This window comes from Durio zibethinus, unplaced genomic scaffold, assembly GCF_047325235.1.
Source record: "Durio zibethinus cultivar Kanyao isolate XHJ-2024 unplaced genomic scaffold, ASM4732523v1 HiC_scaffold_3, whole genome shotgun sequence".
Lineage (NCBI taxonomy): Eukaryota > Viridiplantae > Streptophyta > Magnoliopsida > Malvales > Malvaceae > Durio > Durio zibethinus.
In genome coordinates, this window is record NW_028323044.1 from 3,285,779 (window position 1) to 3,304,408 (window position 18,630).

Below are 18,630 nucleotides of genomic sequence, written 5' to 3' on the forward strand. Positions count from 1 at the left end.
GTTCGCGGCGATTAATCGATGACGGGTTGAGAAATCGATGAACCCCCTCTTCTTGGCGTATTGCGTAATCTTTTGGACGGGGGCTCGCGTGTGACACGTCGAGCAACGCACGGGAAAGGAAGGGTCGGATACATAATTTGCGCAAGAAGTGACGGGTGCGATCATACCAGCACTAAAGCACCGGATCCCATCAGAACTCCGCAGTTAAGCGTGCTTGGGCGAGAGTAGTACTAGGATGGGTGACCTCCTGGGAAGTCCTCGTGTTGCACTCCTCGTTCTTTTTAATTTCCGGTATTCTTCCGTCGTTTATTGCCGTGCAGGCACTTGGGCTTGTTCGTTGATTGCCGTTCGCAGCACCTCACGTTCTTTTTAGTTTTTGGTATCCGTCCGTCGCAATTACTGCATACTTAATCGTTTGCTCGCCGATTACCGTTCGCGGCGATTAATCGATGACGGGTTGAGAAATCGATGAACCCCCTCTTCTTGGCGTATTGCGTAATCTTTTGGACGGGGGCTCGCGTGTGACACGTCGAGCAACGCACGGGAAAGGAAGGGTCGGATACATAATTTGCGCAAGAAGTGACGGGTGCGATCATACCAGCACTAAAGCACCGGATCCCATCAGAACTCCGCAGTTAAGCGTGCTTGGGCGAGAGTAGTACTAGGATGGGTGACCTCCTGGGAAGTCCTCGTGTTGCACTCCTCGTTCTTTTTAATTTCCGGTATTCTTCCGTCGTTTATTGCCGTGCAGGCACTTGGGCTTGTTCGTTGATTGCCGTTCGCAGCACCTCACGTTCTTTTTAGTTTTTGGTATCCGTCCGTCGCAATTACTGCATACTTAATCGTTTGCTCGCCGATTACCGTTCGCGGCGATTAATCGATGACGGGTTGAGAAATCGATGAACCCCCTCTTCTTGGCGTATTGCGTAATCTTTTGGACGGGGGCTCGCGTGTGACACGTCGAGCAACGCACGGGAAAGGAAGGGTCGGATACATAATTTGCGCAAGAAGTGACGGGTGCGATCATACCAGCACTAAAGCACCGGATCCCATCAGAACTCCGCAGTTAAGCGTGCTTGGGCGAGAGTAGTACTAGGATGGGTGACCTCCTGGGAAGTCCTCGTGTTGCACTCCTCGTTCTTTTTAATTTCCGGTATTCTTCCGTCGTTTATTGCCGTGCAGGCACTTGGGCTTGTTCGTTGATTGCCGTTCGCAGCACCTCACGTTCTTTTTAGTTTTTGGTATCCGTCCGTCGCAATTACTGCATACTTAATCGTTTGCTCGCCGATTACCGTTCGCGGCGATTAATCGATGACGGGTTGAGAAATCGATGAACCCCCTCTTCTTGGCGTATTGCGTAATCTTTTGGACGGGGGCTCGCGTGTGACACGTCGAGCAACGCACGGGAAAGGAAGGGTCGGATACATAATTTGCGCAAGAAGTGACGGGTGCGATCATACCAGCACTAAAGCACCGGATCCCATCAGAACTCCGCAGTTAAGCGTGCTTGGGCGAGAGTAGTACTAGGATGGGTGACCTCCTGGGAAGTCCTCGTGTTGCACTCCTCGTTCTTTTTAATTTCCGGTATTCTTCCGTCGTTTATTGCCGTGCAGGCACTTGGGCTTGTTCGTTGATTGCCGTTCGCAGCACCTCACGTTCTTTTTAGTTTTTGGTATCCGTCCGTCGCAATTACTGCATACTTAATCGTTTGCTCGCCGATTACCGTTCGCGGCGATTAATCGATGACGGGTTGAGAAATCGATGAACCCCCTCTTCTTGGCGTATTGCGTAATCTTTTGGACGGGGGCTCGCGTGTGACACGTCGAGCAACGCACGGGAAAGGAAGGGTCGGATACATAATTTGCGCAAGAAGTGACGGGTGCGATCATACCAGCACTAAAGCACCGGATCCCATCAGAACTCCGCAGTTAAGCGTGCTTGGGCGAGAGTAGTACTAGGATGGGTGACCTCCTGGGAAGTCCTCGTGTTGCACTCCTCGTTCTTTTTAATTTCCGGTATTCTTCCGTCGTTTATTGCCGTGCAGGCACTTGGGCTTGTTCGTTGATTGCCGTTCGCAGCACCTCACGTTCTTTTTAGTTTTTGGTATCCGTCCGTCGCAATTACTGCATACTTAATCGTTTGCTCGCCGATTACCGTTCGCGGCGATTAATCGATGACGGGTTGAGAAATCGATGAACCCCCTCTTCTTGGCGTATTGCGTAATCTTTTGGACGGGGGCTCGCGTGTGACACGTCGAGCAACGCACGGGAAAGGAAGGGTCGGATACATAATTTGCGCAAGAAGTGACGGGTGCGATCATACCAGCACTAAAGCACCGGATCCCATCAGAACTCCGCAGTTAAGCGTGCTTGGGCGAGAGTAGTACTAGGATGGGTGACCTCCTGGGAAGTCCTCGTGTTGCACTCCTCGTTCTTTTTAATTTCCGGTATTCTTCCGTCGTTTATTGCCGTGCAGGCACTTGGGCTTGTTCGTTGATTGCCGTTCGCAGCACCTCACGTTCTTTTTAGTTTTTGGTATCCGTCCGTCGCAATTACTGCATACTTAATCGTTTGCTCGCCGATTACCGTTCGCGGCGATTAATCGATGACGGGTTGAGAAATCGATGAACCCCCTCTTCTTGGCGTATTGCGTAATCTTTTGGACGGGGGCTCGCGTGTGACACGTCGAGCAACGCACGGGAAAGGAAGGGTCGGATACATAATTTGCGCAAGAAGTGACGGGTGCGATCATACCAGCACTAAAGCACCGGATCCCATCAGAACTCCGCAGTTAAGCGTGCTTGGGCGAGAGTAGTACTAGGATGGGTGACCTCCTGGGAAGTCCTCGTGTTGCACTCCTCGTTCTTTTTAATTTCCGGTATTCTTCCGTCGTTTATTGCCGTGCAGGCACTTGGGCTTGTTCGTTGATTGCCGTTCGCAGCACCTCACGTTCTTTTTAGTTTTTGGTATCCGTCCGTCGCAATTACTGCATACTTAATCGTTTGCTCGCCGATTACCGTTCGCGGCGATTAATCGATGACGGGTTGAGAAATCGATGAACCCCCTCTTCTTGGCGTATTGCGTAATCTTTTGGACGGGGGCTCGCGTGTGACACGTCGAGCAACGCACGGGAAAGGAAGGGTCGGATACATAATTTGCGCAAGAAGTGACGGGTGCGATCATACCAGCACTAAAGCACCGGATCCCATCAGAACTCCGCAGTTAAGCGTGCTTGGGCGAGAGTAGTACTAGGATGGGTGACCTCCTGGGAAGTCCTCGTGTTGCACTCCTCGTTCTTTTTAATTTCCGGTATTCTTCCGTCGTTTATTGCCGTGCAGGCACTTGGGCTTGTTCGTTGATTGCCGTTCGCAGCACCTCACGTTCTTTTTAGTTTTTGGTATCCGTCCGTCGCAATTACTGCATACTTAATCGTTTGCTCGCCGATTACCGTTCGCGGCGATTAATCGATGACGGGTTGAGAAATCGATGAACCCCCTCTTCTTGGCGTATTGCGTAATCTTTTGGACGGGGGCTCGCGTGTGAACACGTCGAGCAACGCACGGGAAAGGAAGGGTCGGATACATAATTTGCGCAAGAAGTGACGGGTGCGATCATACCAGCACTAAAGCACCGGATCCCATCAGAACTCCGCAGTTAAGCGTGCTTGGGCGAGAGTAGTACTAGGATGGGTGACCTCCTGGGAAGTCCTCGTGTTGCACTCCTCGTTCTTTTTAATTTCCGGTATTCTTCCGTCGTTTATTGCCGTGCAGGCACTTGGGCTTGTTCGTTGATTGCCGTTCGCAGCACCTCACGTTCTTTTTAGTTTTTGGTATCCGTCCGTCGCAATTACTGCATACTTAATCGTTTGCTCGCCGATTACCGTTCGCGGCGATTAATCGATGACGGGTTGAGAAATCGATGAACCCCCTCTTCTTGGCGTATTGCGTAATCTTTTGGACGGGGGCTCGCGTGTGACACGTCGAGCAACGCACGGGAAAGGAAGGGTCGGATACATAATTTGCGCAAGAAGTGACGGGTGCGATCATACCAGCACTAAAGCACCGGATCCCATCAGAACTCCGCAGTTAAGCGTGCTTGGGCGAGAGTAGTACTAGGATGGGTGACCTCCTGGGAAGTCCTCGTGTTGCACTCCTCGTTCTTTTTAATTTCCGGTATTCTTCCGTCGTTTATTGCCGTGCAGGCACTTGGGCTTGTTCGTTGATTGCCGTTCGCAGCACCTCACGTTCTTTTTAGTTTTTGGTATCCGTCCGTCGCAATTACTGCATACTTAATCGTTTGCTCGCCGATTACCGTTCGCGGCGATTAATCGATGACGGGTTGAGAAATCGATGAACCCCCTCTTCTTGGCGTATTGCGTAATCTTTTGGACGGGGGCTCGCGTGTGACACGTCGAGCAACGCACGGGAAAGGAAGGGTCGGATACATAATTTGCGCAAGAAGTGACGGGTGCGATCATACCAGCACTAAAGCACCGGATCCCATCAGAACTCCGCAGTTAAGCGTGCTTGGGCGAGAGTAGTACTAGGATGGGTGACCTCCTGGGAAGTCCTCGTGTTGCACTCCTCGTTCTTTTTAATTTCCGGTATTCTTCCGTCGTTTATTGCCGTGCAGGCACTTGGGCTTGTTCGTTGATTGCCGTTCGCAGCACCTCACGTTCTTTTTAGTTTTTGGTATCCGTCCGTCGCAATTACTGCATACTTAATCGTTTGCTCGCCGATTACCGTTCGCGGCGATTAATCGATGACGGGTTGAGAAATCGATGAACCCCCTCTTCTTGGCGTATTGCGTAATCTTTTGGACGGGGGCTCGCGTGTGACACGTCGAGCAACGCACGGGAAAGGAAGGGTCGGATACATAATTTGCGCAAGAAGTGACGGGTGCGATCATACCAGCACTAAAGCACCGGATCCCATCAGAACTCCGCAGTTAAGCGTGCTTGGGCGAGAGTAGTACTAGGATGGGTGACCTCCTGGGAAGTCCTCGTGTTGCACTCCTCGTTCTTTTTAATTTCCGGTATTCTTCCGTCGTTTATTGCCGTGCAGGCACTTGGGCTTGTTCGTTGATTGCCGTTCGCAGCACCTCACGTTCTTTTTAGTTTTTGGTATCCGTCCGTCGCAATTACTGCATACTTAATCGTTTGCTCGCCGATTACCGTTCGCGGCGATTAATCGATGACGGGTTGAGAAATCGATGAACCCCCTCTTCTTGGCGTATTGCGTAATCTTTTGGACGGGGGCTCGCGTGTGACACGTCGAGCAACGCACGGGAAAGGAAGGGTCGGATACATAATTTGCGCAAGAAGTGACGGGTGCGATCATACCAGCACTAAAGCACCGGATCCCATCAGAACTCCGCAGTTAAGCGTGCTTGGGCGAGAGTAGTACTAGGATGGGTGACCTCCTGGGAAGTCCTCGTGTTGCACTCCTCGTTCTTTTTAATTTCCGGTATTCTTCCGTCGTTTATTGCCGTGCAGGCACTTGGGCTTGTTCGTTGATTGCCGTTCGCAGCACCTCACGTTCTTTTTAGTTTTTGGTATCCGTCCGTCGCAATTACTGCATACTTAATCGTTTGCTCGCCGATTACCGTTCGCGGCGATTAATCGATGACGGGTTGAGAAATCGATGAACCCCCTCTTCTTGGCGTATTGCGTAATCTTTTGGACGGGGGCTCGCGTGTGACACGTCGAGCAACGCACGGGAAAGGAAGGGTCGGATACATAATTTGCGCAAGAAGTGACGGGTGCGATCATACCAGCACTAAAGCACCGGATCCCATCAGAACTCCGCAGTTAAGCGTGCTTGGGCGAGAGTAGTACTAGGATGGGTGACCTCCTGGGAAGTCCTCGTGTTGCACTCCTCGTTCTTTTTAATTTCCGGTATTCTTCCGTCGTTTATTGCCGTGCAGGCACTTGGGCTTGTTCGTTGATTGCCGTTCGCAGCACCTCACGTTCTTTTTAGTTTTTGGTATCCGTCCGTCGCAATTACTGCATACTTAATCGTTTGCTCGCCGATTACCGTTCGCGGCGATTAATCGATGACGGGTTGAGAAATCGATGAACCCCCTCTTCTTGGCGTATTGCGTAATCTTTTGGACGGGGGCTCGCGTGTGACACGTCGAGCAACGCACGGGAAAGGAAGGGTCGGATACATAATTTGCGCAAGAAGTGACGGGTGCGATCATACCAGCACTAAAGCACCGGATCCCATCAGAACTCCGCAGTTAAGCGTGCTTGGGCGAGAGTAGTACTAGGATGGGTGACCTCCTGGGAAGTCCTCGTGTTGCACTCCTCGTTCTTTTTAATTTCCGGTATTCTTCCGTCGTTTATTGCCGTGCAGGCACTTGGGCTTGTTCGTTGATTGCCGTTCGCAGCACCTCACGTTCTTTTTAGTTTTTGGTATCCGTCCGTCGCAATTACTGCATACTTAATCGTTTGCTCGCCGATTACCGTTCGCGGCGATTAATCGATGACGGGTTGAGAAATCGATGAACCCCCTCTTCTTGGCGTATTGCGTAATCTTTTGGACGGGGGCTCGCGTGTGACACGTCGAGCAACGCACGGGAAAGGAAGGGTCGGATACATAATTTGCGCAAGAAGTGACGGGTGCGATCATACCAGCACTAAAGCACCGGATCCCATCAGAACTCCGCAGTTAAGCGTGCTTGGGCGAGAGTAGTACTAGGATGGGTGACCTCCTGGGAAGTCCTCGTGTTGCACTCCTCGTTCTTTTTAATTTCCGGTATTCTTCCGTCGTTTATTGCCGTGCAGGCACTTGGGCTTGTTCGTTGATTGCCGTTCGCAGCACCTCACGTTCTTTTTAGTTTTTGGTATCCGTCCGTCGCAATTACTGCATACTTAATCGTTTGCTCGCCGATTACCGTTCGCGGCGATTAATCGATGACGGGTTGAGAAATCGATGAACCCCCTCTTCTTGGCGTATTGCGTAATCTTTTGGACGGGGGCTCGCGTGTGACACGTCGAGCAACGCACGGGAAAGGAAGGGTCGGATACATAATTTGCGCAAGAAGTGACGGGTGCGATCATACCAGCACTAAAGCACCGGATCCCATCAGAACTCCGCAGTTAAGCGTGCTTGGGCGAGAGTAGTACTAGGATGGGTGACCTCCTGGGAAGTCCTCGTGTTGCACTCCTCGTTCTTTTTAATTTCCGGTATTCTTCCGTCGTTTATTGCCGTGCAGGCACTTGGGCTTGTTCGTTGATTGCCGTTCGCAGCACCTCACGTTCTTTTTAGTTTTTGGTATCCGTCCGTCGCAATTACTGCATACTTAATCGTTTGCTCGCCGATTACCGTTCGCGGCGATTAATCGATGACGGGTTGAGAAATCGATGAACCCCCTCTTCTTGGCGTATTGCGTAATCTTTTGGACGGGGGCTCGCGTGTGACACGTCGAGCAACGCACGGGAAAGGAAGGGTCGGATACATAATTTGCGCAAGAAGTGACGGGTGCGATCATACCAGCACTAAAGCACCGGATCCCATCAGAACTCCGCAGTTAAGCGTGCTTGGGCGAGAGTAGTACTAGGATGGGTGACCTCCTGGGAAGTCCTCGTGTTGCACTCCTCGTTCTTTTTAATTTCCGGTATTCTTCCGTCGTTTATTGCCGTGCAGGCACTTGGGCTTGTTCGTTGATTGCCGTTCGCAGCACCTCACGTTCTTTTTAGTTTTTGGTATCCGTCCGTCGCAATTACTGCATACTTAATCGTTTGCTCGCCGATTACCGTTCGCGGCGATTAATCGATGACGGGTTGAGAAATCGATGAACCCCCTCTTCTTGGCGTATTGCGTAATCTTTTGGACGGGGGCTCGCGTGTGACACGTCGAGCAACGCACGGGAAAGGAAGGGTCGGATACATAATTTGCGCAAGAAGTGACGGGTGCGATCATACCAGCACTAAAGCACCGGATCCCATCAGAACTCCGCAGTTAAGCGTGCTTGGGCGAGAGTAGTACTAGGATGGGTGACCTCCTGGGAAGTCCTCGTGTTGCACTCCTCGTTCTTTTTAATTTCCGGTATTCTTCCGTCGTTTATTGCCGTGCAGGCACTTGGGCTTGTTCGTTGATTGCCGTTCGCAGCACCTCACGTTCTTTTTAGTTTTTGGTATCCGTCCGTCGCAATTACTGCATACTTAATCGTTTGCTCGCCGATTACCGTTCGCGGCGATTAATCGATGACGGGTTGAGAAATCGATGAACCCCCTCTTCTTGGCGTATTGCGTAATCTTTTGGACGGGGGCTCGCGTGTGACACGTCGAGCAACGCACGGGAAAGGAAGGGTCGGATACATAATTTGCGCAAGAAGTGACGGGTGCGATCATACCAGCACTAAAGCACCGGATCCCATCAGAACTCCGCAGTTAAGCGTGCTTGGGCGAGAGTAGTACTAGGATGGGTGACCTCCTGGGAAGTCCTCGTGTTGCACTCCTCGTTCTTTTTAATTTCCGGTATTCTTCCGTCGTTTATTGCCGTGCAGGCACTTGGGCTTGTTCGTTGATTGCCGTTCGCAGCACCTCACGTTCTTTTTAGTTTTTGGTATCCGTCCGTCGCAATTACTGCATACTTAATCGTTTGCTCGCCGATTACCGTTCGCGGCGATTAATCGATGACGGGTTGAGAAATCGATGAACCCCCTCTTCTTGGCGTATTGCGTAATCTTTTGGACGGGGGCTCGCGTGTGACACGTCGAGCAACGCACGGGAAAGGAAGGGTCGGATACATAATTTGCGCAAGAAGTGACGGGTGCGATCATACCAGCACTAAAGCACCGGATCCCATCAGAACTCCGCAGTTAAGCGTGCTTGGGCGAGAGTAGTACTAGGATGGGTGACCTCCTGGGAAGTCCTCGTGTTGCACTCCTCGTTCTTTTTAATTTCCGGTATTCTTCCGTCGTTTATTGCCGTGCAGGCACTTGGGCTTGTTCGTTGATTGCCGTTCGCAGCACCTCACGTTCTTTTTAGTTTTTGGTATCCGTCCGTCGCAATTACTGCATACTTAATCGTTTGCTCGCCGATTACCGTTCGCGGCGATTAATCGATGACGGGTTGAGAAATCGATGAACCCCCTCTTCTTGGCGTATTGCGTAATCTTTTGGACGGGGGCTCGCGTGTGACACGTCGAGCAACGCACGGGAAAGGAAGGGTCGGATACATAATTTGCGCAAGAAGTGACGGGTGCGATCATACCAGCACTAAAGCACCGGATCCCATCAGAACTCCGCAGTTAAGCGTGCTTGGGCGAGAGTAGTACTAGGATGGGTGACCTCCTGGGAAGTCCTCGTGTTGCACTCCTCGTTCTTTTTAATTTCCGGTATTCTTCCGTCGTTTATTGCCGTGCAGGCACTTGGGCTTGTTCGTTGATTGCCGTTCGCAGCACCTCACGTTCTTTTTAGTTTTTGGTATCCGTCCGTCGCAATTACTGCATACTTAATCGTTTGCTCGCCGATTACCGTTCGCGGCGATTAATCGATGACGGGTTGAGAAATCGATGAACCCCCTCTTCTTGGCGTATTGCGTAATCTTTTGGACGGGGGCTCGCGTGTGACACGTCGAGCAACGCACGGGAAAGGAAGGGTCGGATACATAATTTGCGCAAGAAGTGACGGGTGCGATCATACCAGCACTAAAGCACCGGATCCCATCAGAACTCCGCAGTTAAGCGTGCTTGGGCGAGAGTAGTACTAGGATGGGTGACCTCCTGGGAAGTCCTCGTGTTGCACTCCTCGTTCTTTTTAATTTCCGGTATTCTTCCGTCGTTTATTGCCGTGCAGGCACTTGGGCTTGTTCGTTGATTGCCGTTCGCAGCACCTCACGTTCTTTTTAGTTTTTGGTATCCGTCCGTCGCAATTACTGCATACTTAATCGTTTGCTCGCCGATTACCGTTCGCGGCGATTAATCGATGACGGGTTGAGAAATCGATGAACCCCCTCTTCTTGGCGTATTGCGTAATCTTTTGGACGGGGGCTCGCGTGTGACACGTCGAGCAACGCACGGGAAAGGAAGGGTCGGATACATAATTTGCGCAAGAAGTGACGGGTGCGATCATACCAGCACTAAAGCACCGGATCCCATCAGAACTCCGCAGTTAAGCGTGCTTGGGCGAGAGTAGTACTAGGATGGGTGACCTCCTGGGAAGTCCTCGTGTTGCACTCCTCGTTCTTTTTAATTTCCGGTATTCTTCCGTCGTTTATTGCCGTGCAGGCACTTGGGCTTGTTCGTTGATTGCCGTTCGCAGCACCTCACGTTCTTTTTAGTTTTTGGTATCCGTCCGTCGCAATTACTGCATACTTAATCGTTTGCTCGCCGATTACCGTTCGCGGCGATTAATCGATGACGGGTTGAGAAATCGATGAACCCCCTCTTCTTGGCGTATTGCGTAATCTTTTGGACGGGGGCTCGCGTGTGACACGTCGAGCAACGCACGGGAAAGGAAGGGTCGGATACATAATTTGCGCAAGAAGTGACGGGTGCGATCATACCAGCACTAAAGCACCGGATCCCATCAGAACTCCGCAGTTAAGCGTGCTTGGGCGAGAGTAGTACTAGGATGGGTGACCTCCTGGGAAGTCCTCGTGTTGCACTCCTCGTTCTTTTTAATTTCCGGTATTCTTCCGTCGTTTATTGCCGTGCAGGCACTTGGGCTTGTTCGTTGATTGCCGTTCGCAGCACCTCACGTTCTTTTTAGTTTTTGGTATCCGTCCGTCGCAATTACTGCATACTTAATCGTTTGCTCGCCGATTACCGTTCGCGGCGATTAATCGATGACGGGTTGAGAAATCGATGAACCCCCTCTTCTTGGCGTATTGCGTAATCTTTTGGACGGGGGCTCGCGTGTGACACGTCGAGCAACGCACGGGAAAGGAAGGGTCGGATACATAATTTGCGCAAGAAGTGACGGGTGCGATCATACCAGCACTAAAGCACCGGATCCCATCAGAACTCCGCAGTTAAGCGTGCTTGGGCGAGAGTAGTACTAGGATGGGTGACCTCCTGGGAAGTCCTCGTGTTGCACTCCTCGTTCTTTTTAATTTCCGGTATTCTTCCGTCGTTTATTGCCGTGCAGGCACTTGGGCTTGTTCGTTGATTGCCGTTCGCAGCACCTCACGTTCTTTTTAGTTTTTGGTATCCGTCCGTCGCAATTACTGCATACTTAATCGTTTGCTCGCCGATTACCGTTCGCGGCGATTAATCGATGACGGGTTGAGAAATCGATGAACCCCCTCTTCTTGGCGTATTGCGTAATCTTTTGGACGGGGGCTCGCGTGTGACACGTCGAGCAACGCACGGGAAAGGAAGGGTCGGATACATAATTTGCGCAAGAAGTGACGGGTGCGATCATACCAGCACTAAAGCACCGGATCCCATCAGAACTCCGCAGTTAAGCGTGCTTGGGCGAGAGTAGTACTAGGATGGGTGACCTCCTGGGAAGTCCTCGTGTTGCACTCCTCGTTCTTTTTAATTTCCGGTATTCTTCCGTCGTTTATTGCCGTGCAGGCACTTGGGCTTGTTCGTTGATTGCCGTTCGCAGCACCTCACGTTCTTTTTAGTTTTTGGTATCCGTCCGTCGCAATTACTGCATACTTAATCGTTTGCTCGCCGATTACCGTTCGCGGCGATTAATCGATGACGGGTTGAGAAATCGATGAACCCCCTCTTCTTGGCGTATTGCGTAATCTTTTGGACGGGGGCTCGCGTGTGACACGTCGAGCAACGCACGGGAAAGGAAGGGTCGGATACATAATTTGCGCAAGAAGTGACGGGTGCGATCATACCAGCACTAAAGCACCGGATCCCATCAGAACTCCGCAGTTAAGCGTGCTTGGGCGAGAGTAGTACTAGGATGGGTGACCTCCTGGGAAGTCCTCGTGTTGCACTCCTCGTTCTTTTTAATTTCCGGTATTCTTCCGTCGTTTATTGCCGTGCAGGCACTTGGGCTTGTTCGTTGATTGCCGTTCGCAGCACCTCACGTTCTTTTTAGTTTTTGGTATCCGTCCGTCGCAATTACTGCATACTTAATCGTTTGCTCGCCGATTACCGTTCGCGGCGATTAATCGATGACGGGTTGAGAAATCGATGAACCCCCTCTTCTTGGCGTATTGCGTAATCTTTTGGACGGGGGCTCGCGTGTGACACGTCGAGCAACGCACGGGAAAGGAAGGGTCGGATACATAATTTGCGCAAGAAGTGACGGGTGCGATCATACCAGCACTAAAGCACCGGATCCCATCAGAACTCCGCAGTTAAGCGTGCTTGGGCGAGAGTAGTACTAGGATGGGTGACCTCCTGGGAAGTCCTCGTGTTGCACTCCTCGTTCTTTTTAATTTCCGGTATTCTTCCGTCGTTTATTGCCGTGCAGGCACTTGGGCTTGTTCGTTGATTGCCGTTCGCAGCACCTCACGTTCTTTTTAGTTTTTGGTATCCGTCCGTCGCAATTACTGCATACTTAATCGTTTGCTCGCCGATTACCGTTCGCGGCGATTAATCGATGACGGGTTGAGAAATCGATGAACCCCCTCTTCTTGGCGTATTGCGTAATCTTTTGGACGGGGGCTCGCGTGTGACACGTCGAGCAACGCACGGGAAAGGAAGGGTCGGATACATAATTTGCGCAAGAAGTGACGGGTGCGATCATACCAGCACTAAAGCACCGGATCCCATCAGAACTCCGCAGTTAAGCGTGCTTGGGCGAGAGTAGTACTAGGATGGGTGACCTCCTGGGAAGTCCTCGTGTTGCACTCCTCGTTCTTTTTAATTTCCGGTATTCTTCCGTCGTTTATTGCCGTGCAGGCACTTGGGCTTGTTCGTTGATTGCCGTTCGCAGCACCTCACGTTCTTTTTAGTTTTTGGTATCCGTCCGTCGCAATTACTGCATACTTAATCGTTTGCTCGCCGATTACCGTTCGCGGCGATTAATCGATGACGGGTTGAGAAATCGATGAACCCCCTCTTCTTGGCGTATTGCGTAATCTTTTGGACGGGGGCTCGCGTGTGACACGTCGAGCAACGCACGGGAAAGGAAGGGTCGGATACATAATTTGCGCAAGAAGTGACGGGTGCGATCATACCAGCACTAAAGCACCGGATCCCATCAGAACTCCGCAGTTAAGCGTGCTTGGGCGAGAGTAGTACTAGGATGGGTGACCTCCTGGGAAGTCCTCGTGTTGCACTCCTCGTTCTTTTTAATTTCCGGTATTCTTCCGTCGTTTATTGCCGTGCAGGCACTTGGGCTTGTTCGTTGATTGCCGTTCGCAGCACCTCACGTTCTTTTTAGTTTTTGGTATCCGTCCGTCGCAATTACTGCATACTTAATCGTTTGCTCGCCGATTACCGTTCGCGGCGATTAATCGATGACGGGTTGAGAAATCGATGAACCCCCTCTTCTTGGCGTATTGCGTAATCTTTTGGACGGGGGCTCGCGTGTGACACGTCGAGCAACGCACGGGAAAGGAAGGGTCGGATACATAATTTGCGCAAGAAGTGACGGGTGCGATCATACCAGCACTAAAGCACCGGATCCCATCAGAACTCCGCAGTTAAGCGTGCTTGGGCGAGAGTAGTACTAGGATGGGTGACCTCCTGGGAAGTCCTCGTGTTGCACTCCTCGTTCTTTTTAATTTCCGGTATTCTTCCGTCGTTTATTGCCGTGCAGGCACTTGGGCTTGTTCGTTGATTGCCGTTCGCAGCACCTCACGTTCTTTTTAGTTTTTGGTATCCGTCCGTCGCAATTACTGCATACTTAATCGTTTGCTCGCCGATTACCGTTCGCGGCGATTAATCGATGACGGGTTGAGAAATCGATGAACCCCCTCTTCTTGGCGTATTGCGTAATCTTTTGGACGGGGGCTCGCGTGTGACACGTCGAGCAACGCACGGGAAAGGAAGGGTCGGATACATAATTTGCGCAAGAAGTGACGGGTGCGATCATACCAGCACTAAAGCACCGGATCCCATCAGAACTCCGCAGTTAAGCGTGCTTGGGCGAGAGTAGTACTAGGATGGGTGACCTCCTGGGAAGTCCTCGTGTTGCACTCCTCGTTCTTTTTAATTTCCGGTATTCTTCCGTCGTTTATTGCCGTGCAGGCACTTGGGCTTGTTCGTTGATTGCCGTTCGCAGCACCTCACGTTCTTTTTAGTTTTTGGTATCCGTCCGTCGCAATTACTGCATACTTAATCGTTTGCTCGCCGATTACCGTTCGCGGCGATTAATCGATGACGGGTTGAGAAATCGATGAACCCCCTCTTCTTGGCGTATTGCGTAATCTTTTGGACGGGGGCTCGCGTGTGACACGTCGAGCAACGCACGGGAAAGGAAGGGTCGGATACATAATTTGCGCAAGAAGTGACGGGTGCGATCATACCAGCACTAAAGCACCGGATCCCATCAGAACTCCGCAGTTAAGCGTGCTTGGGCGAGAGTAGTACTAGGATGGGTGACCTCCTGGGAAGTCCTCGTGTTGCACTCCTCGTTCTTTTTAATTTCCGGTATTCTTCCGTCGTTTATTGCCGTGCAGGCACTTGGGCTTGTTCGTTGATTGCCGTTCGCAGCACCTCACGTTCTTTTTAGTTTTTGGTATCCGTCCGTCGCAATTACTGCATACTTAATCGTTTGCTCGCCGATTACCGTTCGCGGCGATTAATCGATGACGGGTTGAGAAATCGATGAACCCCCTCTTCTTGGCGTATTGCGTAATCTTTTGGACGGGGGCTCGCGTGTGACACGTCGAGCAACGCACGGGAAAGGAAGGGTCGGATACATAATTTGCGCAAGAAGTGACGGGTGCGATCATACCAGCACTAAAGCACCGGATCCCATCAGAACTCCGCAGTTAAGCGTGCTTGGGCGAGAGTAGTACTAGGATGGGTGACCTCCTGGGAAGTCCTCGTGTTGCACTCCTCGTTCTTTTTAATTTCCGGTATTCTTCCGTCGTTTATTGCCGTGCAGGCACTTGGGCTTGTTCGTTGATTGCCGTTCGCAGCACCTCACGTTCTTTTTAGTTTTTGGTATCCGTCCGTCGCAATTACTGCATACTTAATCGTTTGCTCGCCGATTACCGTTCGCGGCGATTAATCGATGACGGGTTGAGAAATCGATGAACCCCCTCTTCTTGGCGTATTGCGTAATCTTTTGGACGGGGGCTCGCGTGTGACACGTCGAGCAACGCACGGGAAAGGAAGGGTCGGATACATAATTTGCGCAAGAAGTGACGGGTGCGATCATACCAGCACTAAAGCACCGGATCCCATCAGAACTCCGCAGTTAAGCGTGCTTGGGCGAGAGTAGTACTAGGATGGGTGACCTCCTGGGAAGTCCTCGTGTTGCACTCCTCGTTCTTTTTAATTTCCGGTATTCTTCCGTCGTTTATTGCCGTGCAGGCACTTGGGCTTGTTCGTTGATTGCCGTTCGCAGCACCTCACGTTCTTTTTAGTTTTTGGTATCCGTCCGTCGCAATTACTGCATACTTAATCGTTTGCTCGCCGATTACCGTTCGCGGCGATTAATCGATGACGGGTTGAGAAATCGATGAACCCCCTCTTCTTGGCGTATTGCGTAATCTTTTGGACGGGGGCTCGCGTGTGACACGTCGAGCAACGCACGGGAAAGGAAGGGTCGGATACATAATTTGCGCAAGAAGTGACGGGTGCGATCATACCAGCACTAAAGCACCGGATCCCATCAGAACTCCGCAGTTAAGCGTGCTTGGGCGAGAGTAGTACTAGGATGGGTGACCTCCTGGGAAGTCCTCGTGTTGCACTCCTCGTTCTTTTTAATTTCCGGTATTCTTCCGTCGTTTATTGCCGTGCAGGCACTTGGGCTTGTTCGTTGATTGCCGTTCGCAGCACCTCACGTTCTTTTTAGTTTTTGGTATCCGTCCGTCGCAATTACTGCATACTTAATCGTTTGCTCGCCGATTACCGTTCGCGGCGATTAATCGATGACGGGTTGAGAAATCGATGAACCCCCTCTTCTTGGCGTATTGCGTAATCTTTTGGACGGGGGCTCGCGTGTGACACGTCGAGCAACGCACGGGAAAGGAAGGGTCGGATACATAATTTGCGCAAGAAGTGACGGGTGCGATCATACCAGCACTAAAGCACCGGATCCCATCAGAACTCCGCAGTTAAGCGTGCTTGGGCGAGAGTAGTACTAGGATGGGTGACCTCCTGGGAAGTCCTCGTGTTGCACTCCTCGTTCTTTTTAATTTCCGGTATTCTTCCGTCGTTTATTGCCGTGCAGGCACTTGGGCTTGTTCGTTGATTGCCGTTCGCAGCACCTCACGTTCTTTTTAGTTTTTGGTATCCGTCCGTCGCAATTACTGCATACTTAATCGTTTGCTCGCCGATTACCGTTCGCGGCGATTAATCGATGACGGGTTGAGAAATCGATGAACCCCCTCTTCTTGGCGTATTGCGTAATCTTTTGGACGGGGGCTCGCGTGTGACACGTCGAGCAACGCACGGGAAAGGAAGGGTCGGATACATAATTTGCGCAAGAAGTGACGGGTGCGATCATACCAGCACTAAAGCACCGGATCCCATCAGAACTCCGCAGTTAAGCGTGCTTGGGCGAGAGTAGTACTAGGATGGGTGACCTCCTGGGAAGTCCTCGTGTTGCACTCCTCGTTCTTTTTAATTTCCGGTATTCTTCCGTCGTTTATTGCCGTGCAGGCACTTGGGCTTGTTCGTTGATTGCCGTTCGCAGCACCTCACGTTCTTTTTAGTTTTTGGTATCCGTCCGTCGCAATTACTGCATACTTAATCGTTTGCTCGCCGATTACCGTTCGCGGCGATTAATCGATGACGGGTTGAGAAATCGATGAACCCCCTCTTCTTGGCGTATTGCGTAATCTTTTGGACGGGGGCTCGCGTGTGACACGTCGAGCAACGCACGGGAAAGGAAGGGTCGGATACATAATTTGCGCAAGAAGTGACGGGTGCGATCATACCAGCACTAAAGCACCGGATCCCATCAGAACTCCGCAGTTAAGCGTGCTTGGGCGAGAGTAGTACTAGGATGGGTGACCTCCTGGGAAGTCCTCGTGTTGCACTCCTCGTTCTTTTTAATTTCCGGTATTCTTCCGTCGTTTATTGCCGTGCAGGCACTTGGGCTTGTTCGTTGATTGCCGTTCGCAGCACCTCACGTTCTTTTTAGTTTTTGGTATCCGTCCGTCGCAATTACTGCATACTTAATCGTTTGCTCGCCGATTACCGTTCGCGGCGATTAATCGATGACGGGTTGAGAAATCGATGAACCCCCTCTTCTTGGCGTATTGCGTAATCTTTTGGACGGGGGCTCGCGTGTGACACGTCGAGCAACGCACGGGAAAGGAAGGGTCGGATACATAATTTGCGCAAGAAGTGACGGGTGCGATCATACCAGCACTAAAGCACCGGATCCCATCAGAACTCCGCAGTTAAGCGTGCTTGGGCGAGAGTAGTACTAGGATGGGTGACCTCCTGGGAAGTCCTCGTGTTGCACTCCTCGTTCTTTTTAATTTCCGGTATTCTTCCGTCGTTTATTGCCGTGCAGGCACTTGGGCTTGTTCGTTGATTGCCGTTCGCAGCACCTCACGTTCTTTTTAGTTTTTGGTATCCGTCCGTCGCAATTACTGCATACTTAATCGTTTGCTCGCCGATTACCGTTCGCAGGCGATTAATCGATGACGGGTTGAGAAATCGATGAACCCCCTCTTCTTGGCGTATTGCGTAATCTTTTGGACGGGGGCTCGCGTGTGACACGTCGAGCAACGCACGGGAAAGGAAGGGTCGGATACATAATTTGCGCAAGAAGTGACGGGTGCGATCATACCAGCACTAAAGCACCGGATCCCATCAGAACTCCGCAGTTAAGCGTGCTTGGGCGAGAGTAGTACTAGGATGGGTGACCTCCTGGGAAGTCCTCGTGTTGCACTCCTCGTTCTTTTTAATTTCCGGTATTCTTCCGTCGTTTATTGCCGTGCAGGCACTTGGGCTTGTTCGTTGATTGCCGTTCGCAGCACCTCACGTTCTTTTTAGTTTTTGGTATCCGTCCGTCGCAATTACTGCATACTTAATCGTTTGCTCGCCGATTACCGTTCGCGGCGATTAATCGATGACGGGTTGAGAAATCGATGAACCCCCTCTTCTTGGCGTATTGCGTAATCTTTTGGACGGGGGCTCGCGTGTGACACGTCGAGCAACGCACGGGAAAGGAAGGGTCGGATACATAATTTGCGCAAGAAGTGACGGGTGCGATCATACCAGCACTAAAGCACCGGATCCCATCAGAACTCCGCAGTTAAGCGTGCTTGGGCGAGAGTAGTACTAGGATGGGTGACCTCCTGGGAAGTCCTCGTGTTGCACTCCTCGTTCTTTTTAATTTCCGGTATTCTTCCGTCGTTTATTGCCGTGCAGGCACTTGGGCTTGTTCGTTGATTGCCGTTCGCAGCACCTCACGTTCTTTTTAGTTTTTGGTATCCGTCCGTCGCAATTACTGCATACTTAATCGTTTGCTCGCCGATTACCGTTCGCGGCGATTAATCGATGACGGGTTGAGAAATCGATGAACCCCCTCTTCTTGGCGTATTGCGTAATCTTTTGGACGGGGGCTCGCGTGTGAC

The 18,630-nt window shown here is 51.3% G+C and overlaps 43 non-coding genes across 43 annotated transcripts; all 43 read left to right on the forward strand.

The window, feature by feature from the left end:
* The first annotated feature begins 153 nt into the window (after positions 1-153).
* On the forward strand, positions 154-272 carry LOC149504069 (5S ribosomal RNA). The gene has a single exon (XR_016338990.1). It is a non-coding gene; the product is annotated as a 5S ribosomal RNA (ribosomal RNA).
* Positions 273-584: 312 nt separating this feature from the next.
* LOC149504070 (5S ribosomal RNA) lies at positions 585-703 on the forward strand. The gene has a single exon (XR_016338991.1). It is a non-coding gene; the product is annotated as a 5S ribosomal RNA (ribosomal RNA).
* Positions 704-1,015: 312 nt separating this feature from the next.
* LOC149504071 (5S ribosomal RNA) lies at positions 1,016-1,134 on the forward strand. Its single transcript, XR_016338992.1, has one exon. It is a non-coding gene; the product is annotated as a 5S ribosomal RNA (ribosomal RNA).
* A 312-nt stretch (positions 1,135-1,446) lies between these two features.
* Positions 1,447-1,565, forward strand: LOC149504072 (5S ribosomal RNA). Its single transcript, XR_016338994.1, has one exon. It is a non-coding gene; the product is annotated as a 5S ribosomal RNA (ribosomal RNA).
* Positions 1,566-1,877: 312 nt separating this feature from the next.
* LOC149504073 (5S ribosomal RNA) lies at positions 1,878-1,996 on the forward strand. Its single transcript, XR_016338995.1, has one exon. It is a non-coding gene; the product is annotated as a 5S ribosomal RNA (ribosomal RNA).
* Positions 1,997-2,308: 312 nt separating this feature from the next.
* On the forward strand, positions 2,309-2,427 carry LOC149504074 (5S ribosomal RNA). The gene has a single exon (XR_016338996.1). It is a non-coding gene; the product is annotated as a 5S ribosomal RNA (ribosomal RNA).
* Positions 2,428-2,739: 312 nt separating this feature from the next.
* Positions 2,740-2,858, forward strand: LOC149504075 (5S ribosomal RNA). Its single transcript, XR_016338997.1, has one exon. It is a non-coding gene; the product is annotated as a 5S ribosomal RNA (ribosomal RNA).
* A 312-nt stretch (positions 2,859-3,170) lies between these two features.
* On the forward strand, positions 3,171-3,289 carry LOC149504076 (5S ribosomal RNA). Its single transcript, XR_016338998.1, has one exon. It is a non-coding gene; the product is annotated as a 5S ribosomal RNA (ribosomal RNA).
* A 313-nt stretch (positions 3,290-3,602) lies between these two features.
* LOC149504077 (5S ribosomal RNA) lies at positions 3,603-3,721 on the forward strand. The gene has a single exon (XR_016338999.1). It is a non-coding gene; the product is annotated as a 5S ribosomal RNA (ribosomal RNA).
* Positions 3,722-4,033: 312 nt separating this feature from the next.
* Positions 4,034-4,152, forward strand: LOC149504078 (5S ribosomal RNA). The gene has a single exon (XR_016339000.1). It is a non-coding gene; the product is annotated as a 5S ribosomal RNA (ribosomal RNA).
* Positions 4,153-4,464: 312 nt separating this feature from the next.
* LOC149504079 (5S ribosomal RNA) lies at positions 4,465-4,583 on the forward strand. The gene has a single exon (XR_016339001.1). It is a non-coding gene; the product is annotated as a 5S ribosomal RNA (ribosomal RNA).
* A 312-nt stretch (positions 4,584-4,895) lies between these two features.
* LOC149504080 (5S ribosomal RNA) lies at positions 4,896-5,014 on the forward strand. Its single transcript, XR_016339002.1, has one exon. It is a non-coding gene; the product is annotated as a 5S ribosomal RNA (ribosomal RNA).
* A 312-nt stretch (positions 5,015-5,326) lies between these two features.
* On the forward strand, positions 5,327-5,445 carry LOC149504081 (5S ribosomal RNA). Its single transcript, XR_016339003.1, has one exon. It is a non-coding gene; the product is annotated as a 5S ribosomal RNA (ribosomal RNA).
* A 312-nt stretch (positions 5,446-5,757) lies between these two features.
* On the forward strand, positions 5,758-5,876 carry LOC149504082 (5S ribosomal RNA). Its single transcript, XR_016339005.1, has one exon. It is a non-coding gene; the product is annotated as a 5S ribosomal RNA (ribosomal RNA).
* Positions 5,877-6,188: 312 nt separating this feature from the next.
* Positions 6,189-6,307, forward strand: LOC149504083 (5S ribosomal RNA). The gene has a single exon (XR_016339006.1). It is a non-coding gene; the product is annotated as a 5S ribosomal RNA (ribosomal RNA).
* A 312-nt stretch (positions 6,308-6,619) lies between these two features.
* LOC149504084 (5S ribosomal RNA) lies at positions 6,620-6,738 on the forward strand. The gene has a single exon (XR_016339007.1). It is a non-coding gene; the product is annotated as a 5S ribosomal RNA (ribosomal RNA).
* A 312-nt stretch (positions 6,739-7,050) lies between these two features.
* Positions 7,051-7,169, forward strand: LOC149504085 (5S ribosomal RNA). The gene has a single exon (XR_016339008.1). It is a non-coding gene; the product is annotated as a 5S ribosomal RNA (ribosomal RNA).
* Positions 7,170-7,481: 312 nt separating this feature from the next.
* LOC149504086 (5S ribosomal RNA) lies at positions 7,482-7,600 on the forward strand. Its single transcript, XR_016339009.1, has one exon. It is a non-coding gene; the product is annotated as a 5S ribosomal RNA (ribosomal RNA).
* A 312-nt stretch (positions 7,601-7,912) lies between these two features.
* LOC149504087 (5S ribosomal RNA) lies at positions 7,913-8,031 on the forward strand. Its single transcript, XR_016339010.1, has one exon. It is a non-coding gene; the product is annotated as a 5S ribosomal RNA (ribosomal RNA).
* A 312-nt stretch (positions 8,032-8,343) lies between these two features.
* Positions 8,344-8,462, forward strand: LOC149504088 (5S ribosomal RNA). Its single transcript, XR_016339011.1, has one exon. It is a non-coding gene; the product is annotated as a 5S ribosomal RNA (ribosomal RNA).
* A 312-nt stretch (positions 8,463-8,774) lies between these two features.
* On the forward strand, positions 8,775-8,893 carry LOC149504089 (5S ribosomal RNA). The gene has a single exon (XR_016339012.1). It is a non-coding gene; the product is annotated as a 5S ribosomal RNA (ribosomal RNA).
* A 312-nt stretch (positions 8,894-9,205) lies between these two features.
* Positions 9,206-9,324, forward strand: LOC149504090 (5S ribosomal RNA). Its single transcript, XR_016339013.1, has one exon. It is a non-coding gene; the product is annotated as a 5S ribosomal RNA (ribosomal RNA).
* A 312-nt stretch (positions 9,325-9,636) lies between these two features.
* On the forward strand, positions 9,637-9,755 carry LOC149504091 (5S ribosomal RNA). Its single transcript, XR_016339014.1, has one exon. It is a non-coding gene; the product is annotated as a 5S ribosomal RNA (ribosomal RNA).
* Positions 9,756-10,067: 312 nt separating this feature from the next.
* LOC149504092 (5S ribosomal RNA) lies at positions 10,068-10,186 on the forward strand. The gene has a single exon (XR_016339016.1). It is a non-coding gene; the product is annotated as a 5S ribosomal RNA (ribosomal RNA).
* Positions 10,187-10,498: 312 nt separating this feature from the next.
* LOC149504093 (5S ribosomal RNA) lies at positions 10,499-10,617 on the forward strand. Its single transcript, XR_016339017.1, has one exon. It is a non-coding gene; the product is annotated as a 5S ribosomal RNA (ribosomal RNA).
* Positions 10,618-10,929: 312 nt separating this feature from the next.
* Positions 10,930-11,048, forward strand: LOC149504094 (5S ribosomal RNA). Its single transcript, XR_016339018.1, has one exon. It is a non-coding gene; the product is annotated as a 5S ribosomal RNA (ribosomal RNA).
* Positions 11,049-11,360: 312 nt separating this feature from the next.
* On the forward strand, positions 11,361-11,479 carry LOC149504095 (5S ribosomal RNA). The gene has a single exon (XR_016339019.1). It is a non-coding gene; the product is annotated as a 5S ribosomal RNA (ribosomal RNA).
* A 312-nt stretch (positions 11,480-11,791) lies between these two features.
* LOC149504096 (5S ribosomal RNA) lies at positions 11,792-11,910 on the forward strand. Its single transcript, XR_016339020.1, has one exon. It is a non-coding gene; the product is annotated as a 5S ribosomal RNA (ribosomal RNA).
* Positions 11,911-12,222: 312 nt separating this feature from the next.
* Positions 12,223-12,341, forward strand: LOC149504097 (5S ribosomal RNA). The gene has a single exon (XR_016339021.1). It is a non-coding gene; the product is annotated as a 5S ribosomal RNA (ribosomal RNA).
* Positions 12,342-12,653: 312 nt separating this feature from the next.
* Positions 12,654-12,772, forward strand: LOC149504098 (5S ribosomal RNA). Its single transcript, XR_016339022.1, has one exon. It is a non-coding gene; the product is annotated as a 5S ribosomal RNA (ribosomal RNA).
* Positions 12,773-13,084: 312 nt separating this feature from the next.
* On the forward strand, positions 13,085-13,203 carry LOC149504099 (5S ribosomal RNA). The gene has a single exon (XR_016339023.1). It is a non-coding gene; the product is annotated as a 5S ribosomal RNA (ribosomal RNA).
* Positions 13,204-13,515: 312 nt separating this feature from the next.
* Positions 13,516-13,634, forward strand: LOC149504100 (5S ribosomal RNA). The gene has a single exon (XR_016339024.1). It is a non-coding gene; the product is annotated as a 5S ribosomal RNA (ribosomal RNA).
* A 312-nt stretch (positions 13,635-13,946) lies between these two features.
* Positions 13,947-14,065, forward strand: LOC149504101 (5S ribosomal RNA). The gene has a single exon (XR_016339025.1). It is a non-coding gene; the product is annotated as a 5S ribosomal RNA (ribosomal RNA).
* Positions 14,066-14,377: 312 nt separating this feature from the next.
* On the forward strand, positions 14,378-14,496 carry LOC149504102 (5S ribosomal RNA). Its single transcript, XR_016339027.1, has one exon. It is a non-coding gene; the product is annotated as a 5S ribosomal RNA (ribosomal RNA).
* Positions 14,497-14,808: 312 nt separating this feature from the next.
* Positions 14,809-14,927, forward strand: LOC149504103 (5S ribosomal RNA). The gene has a single exon (XR_016339028.1). It is a non-coding gene; the product is annotated as a 5S ribosomal RNA (ribosomal RNA).
* A 312-nt stretch (positions 14,928-15,239) lies between these two features.
* On the forward strand, positions 15,240-15,358 carry LOC149504104 (5S ribosomal RNA). Its single transcript, XR_016339029.1, has one exon. It is a non-coding gene; the product is annotated as a 5S ribosomal RNA (ribosomal RNA).
* Positions 15,359-15,670: 312 nt separating this feature from the next.
* Positions 15,671-15,789, forward strand: LOC149504105 (5S ribosomal RNA). Its single transcript, XR_016339030.1, has one exon. It is a non-coding gene; the product is annotated as a 5S ribosomal RNA (ribosomal RNA).
* A 312-nt stretch (positions 15,790-16,101) lies between these two features.
* LOC149504106 (5S ribosomal RNA) lies at positions 16,102-16,220 on the forward strand. The gene has a single exon (XR_016339031.1). It is a non-coding gene; the product is annotated as a 5S ribosomal RNA (ribosomal RNA).
* Positions 16,221-16,532: 312 nt separating this feature from the next.
* LOC149504107 (5S ribosomal RNA) lies at positions 16,533-16,651 on the forward strand. The gene has a single exon (XR_016339032.1). It is a non-coding gene; the product is annotated as a 5S ribosomal RNA (ribosomal RNA).
* Positions 16,652-16,963: 312 nt separating this feature from the next.
* LOC149504108 (5S ribosomal RNA) lies at positions 16,964-17,082 on the forward strand. Its single transcript, XR_016339033.1, has one exon. It is a non-coding gene; the product is annotated as a 5S ribosomal RNA (ribosomal RNA).
* Positions 17,083-17,394: 312 nt separating this feature from the next.
* On the forward strand, positions 17,395-17,513 carry LOC149504109 (5S ribosomal RNA). The gene has a single exon (XR_016339034.1). It is a non-coding gene; the product is annotated as a 5S ribosomal RNA (ribosomal RNA).
* A 313-nt stretch (positions 17,514-17,826) lies between these two features.
* On the forward strand, positions 17,827-17,945 carry LOC149504110 (5S ribosomal RNA). Its single transcript, XR_016339035.1, has one exon. It is a non-coding gene; the product is annotated as a 5S ribosomal RNA (ribosomal RNA).
* A 312-nt stretch (positions 17,946-18,257) lies between these two features.
* On the forward strand, positions 18,258-18,376 carry LOC149504111 (5S ribosomal RNA). Its single transcript, XR_016339036.1, has one exon. It is a non-coding gene; the product is annotated as a 5S ribosomal RNA (ribosomal RNA).
* Positions 18,377-18,630: the final 254 nt, after the last annotated feature.